Source organism: Benincasa hispida, chromosome 3 (genome assembly GCF_027475165.1).
Source record: "Benincasa hispida cultivar pf3 chromosome 3, pf3_genome.v1.1, whole genome shotgun sequence".
In the NCBI taxonomy this organism is placed as follows: Eukaryota; Viridiplantae; Streptophyta; class Magnoliopsida; order Cucurbitales; family Cucurbitaceae; genus Benincasa; species Benincasa hispida.
Window position 1 is genome coordinate 21091204 of NC_143480.1, and position 4150 is coordinate 21095353.

Below are 4150 nucleotides of genomic sequence, written 5' to 3' on the forward strand. Positions count from 1 at the left end.
AACTACTACAAATGGTAGATCCTGACCATTCATGTGGAAACATGCGAGTAGGGGTGTCTTATACAAAGAGCTTGTATAAGACTGAACCACGAGATGACTAGACATTGTATATAACGCCGTTGATATTGGAGACTTACATCTCACCTAAACGACCATAGGTGACCTGACCTCAATCCTGAGTGTTTTGGGAACTCCTGTCTTTGAGGGCGGTCCTTTGATTAATATGGGTGAGAGTGGCCAGATTGCCAACTTAACATGCCTATCTTTTTGGGTACTTGTCTGATTTGGAGTTGGGAACTCAGTTACACAAGATGGAATTCACTTCTTCCCCAAAGTAGGGGTAAGTAGATAGATTGCTCCCTTAAGGGCTGATTCTGGGGCTTAAACATAGTGGCCACAACTTCTCTTTGGAAGGGCGGACTCAAACATAGTAGGACTATGACTTATGTTCATTAGAGGGATCTGTGGTACTTAAGGAATTAGATGTAACTATAGGGGCATAACGGTTATTGGCCGAGCTATACTTATGAGCGATCTGTGAAGGATTGTCGCACTGTTGATTGGTTAAGATGGACACATAATATATTTGTAGTAAAGAGAGTTCAACTATCGATCTTTAGTAGAGTGCTTGACAGTTAACGGATGGTGAATTCTGTGACTAAAGAGTTTAGTCAGTTATTCATGTACCGTTGGAGCTTCGAGCAACAGGTCCATAAGGTCCCTTTGATAGCTCAATGGATTCAAGTTGAGAATAAGCTCTTGTTGTTGATTTGAATTGTTTAAATTGACGAGAGGTAATTCGATTATATATGATATGATCGGTATGGTGTATGAGATACATCAAGTGGAGGGTTAATGTAAATGAGATTTACATTGAGTGCCATGGAATATACAAAGAACTATGGTTTGTATGTTTCATGAGATGAAATATTAAAACTATAGGTTATAAATATAGTATGATAAGTTGGTTATCATTTATATTTATAATAATATTAATTATTAGATAATTATCTCTTTTTCTCTGATAACCAATTGAGGGGCAGTTTATTGGTGGTTTCATGGTAACCATGAGATAAAAGGAAAAATGTTTTCCTAATTTTAGTAATGTTAATTTGAGATTTCCAATCTCGGAAAGTTCTCACGAAAAAGGTTGTCAAGTAAATCAGATTTACTAAACGACAGCTTGGAGAGACTAAACAATTGTGGAGTGATCCTACACGATAGAAACTCTTCTGGACAATTAGCTAAATGATCGCATAACTTTAGCTAGCCGATCGCATAGCTTTTGATAAACAATTGGGCATCGACCTATACGATAAGCTTTATCTTCTCCCACTTGCTCAATCGTTTACATGATTGCTCTCCTCCAATCTCATCCTCTAACCAAGTTCACACAGAGCCCACACTCTGGATTCTCACATCGAGAATACTGAGGTAACCTTTTTTGGAGGTTTCATACTCAACTCGACACAATCGAGGTTCTGTGGAGGCTGTTCGTGGTGTTTGGGGTGTTCGTGACTTGGAGATCACTTTGTTCGAGTTCGCTATAATCGTGCAGTGTAGTGGTCATATTGATCGAACATTCGTGTGTTGTGATCAAGCGTTCGTGGTTAAGGGATCTTGAAGATGAGTCTTCAAAGGTTTATTAATTCTTTCCCTTGATCGTGTAGTATAACATGCTGTAATTTCTATTTTGCGCATAACCGTATGTTTCCATTTGTGACTGTAATTGTGTATGTTCATATATGATTGAAATTTGGGAAGATCCTTCTACTGCTCATGGAAATCCTCATGTCTGATTTCCTTCATTTGCATGTCGTTCTGGAGTGATCATCCTTTCGGAGGGCCTGATCATAGGAGTCGGAACAATGCAAACTCCAATAATGGAGGATCTCTTAGGTTAATCTTCAACAATTGTCTTTCCTTTCGGTAGCCTGTTGAAGTGTACCTCTAGGATCTGAAAATGAGAAGGTCACACTTACGGGATGAATTAAGCTAATTAATGAATCCTCGATCAAAACAACGGTAGCTAAAAAACTATAGGAATAAGATTTATTCTGGTATTAATGATTGGTTGAGATTGTCTCAATTTAGGGGAGGAGTAGCTAATCACCCTTCGGTGGTTATTGCTCTAGACCTCTGAAATATCGTTGCAAAAACAAAAATCAATAGTTTAATTAAGGTTCTATGGTTGCATGTGTTTTTGCTAAATTGATTGGATAATTATGTTATAGGTTAGGACAAATATAACTAATATGACCAATTGATTGTTATTTGTTTCAGCATGTTTTCCACAATCATTTCCTTGCTTAAAAATAAAAAATTAACTGGTGAAATCTATGCAACATGGAAATCTAACCTAAGTACGATTCTGGTTATTGATGATCTATGGTTCGTCTTGACGAAGGAATGTCCTCCAATCTCTGCTCGCAATGCATCCCAAGCGTTAGAGGATGCATATGACCATTGGATGAAGGTCCATGACAAGGCCCGAGTCTACATCTTGACATGTCTGTCTAACGTTCTTACCAAGAAGTATGAGACCATGATGTGTGTGCATTAGATCATGGAGTCCCTCCAGGAGATGTATGGACAACCATCCATTTAGATATGACACGAGGCCTTCAAGTACATTTACAATGCATGCATGAAGAAAGGTCAGTCAGTGAGAGAACATGTTCCTGACCTGATGGTCTAGTTCAATGTTGCCAAAATGAACAAAGTGGTCATCGACGAGCAGAGTTAGAATTAAGTCTGTTCCTTCATCCTCTGGTTCTACGAAGATCCATAAAAAGAAAGATGGGAAGAGGAAGGCTCCACTATTGGAAAGGGTAAGGGCAAGGCTAAGGTTGACAAGGGTAAATGCTTTCATTGCAATGTGGATAGTCACTGGAGACGCAATTGCCTCAAGTACCTTGCTGAGAAGAAGAAAGAGAAGGAAGATAAATATTATTTACTAATTCTGGAAACTTGTTTAATGGAAAATGACCATGATGCCTGAGTATTTGATTCAGGAGCCACTAATCACGTTTATTCTTCTTTAGAGGGAATTAGTTTCTTCCAGCAACTCGAGGAGAGTGAAATGACGCTCATTGGAACGGGAGATGCCATTTCAGTTTGTGTAGTGGAAGCTGCTAATTTGTTTTTCGGAAGTAGATTTCTGTTTTTAGAAAACTTACACATTATTTCCAAAATGAGAAGGAACATTGTTTCTATTTTCTGTTTAGTTGAACAATCATACTTTGGTTCATTTTCTTCTAGTGACGTGTTCATTATGAAAAATGGTATGACTATCTGTTAAGCTAAACTAGAAGACAACTTATATGTGTTAAGACTAACTTAATCAAAAGAACTTTTAAATCATGAGATGTTTAAAACTGCGCATACTAAAAAAAAGGCGAAGAATTTCTCAAGGTAATAATGATACGTATTTTGGGCATTTGAGATTAGGTCAAGTAAATCTCGATAGAATCGAGAGATTGGTAAAAAAAAATGGACTTCTAAACAAGTTAGAAGATTTTTCATTACTTCCATGTGAATCATGTCTTGAAGGAAAATTGACTAAATGACCTTTTAGTGGAAAAGGTTATAGAGCCAAAGAGCCATGAGCGGAAGCAGATCGTCCAAATTCCATTTAGATTGAAAACATAAATTTACAGTAAACACAAACAGATTATGCATTTTAACAAAATTACAACATGCTTTTATACAAGAAAAAGAGTTAAGAGATTATACCTTTGAAGAACACTACTTCTCGTACAACCCTCGAACTGTCACGAACTTTTCGAATAGCAACAAAACTCGAAAACAACAACCTTGAAGACTTTCTTCAAGAATCTCACGAACCAAAACAGGACACAACCACTTGGATTCGTCAGTATAATCAAGGTGAGAAGTCAGGAGTGGTGGACTCTGACTATTTTCGTTAGAAGAGAGATCGAGAGTTTGGAGGAGGAAGACGATTGAGAAAGAAGTACTATCGTATAGTGAAGCTTCTCAATCACTTAGGCTATTGTATAGTCTCTGCTATTTCGTGTAGATTTCTTTGTTTCATATGGAAGAAAAGAAAAACTATTTTTCATTTTATTCCAATTACCATAAAAACTATATAAACACCCACTAAGGTGGTTTGAGAGAAAAAGGAATTATT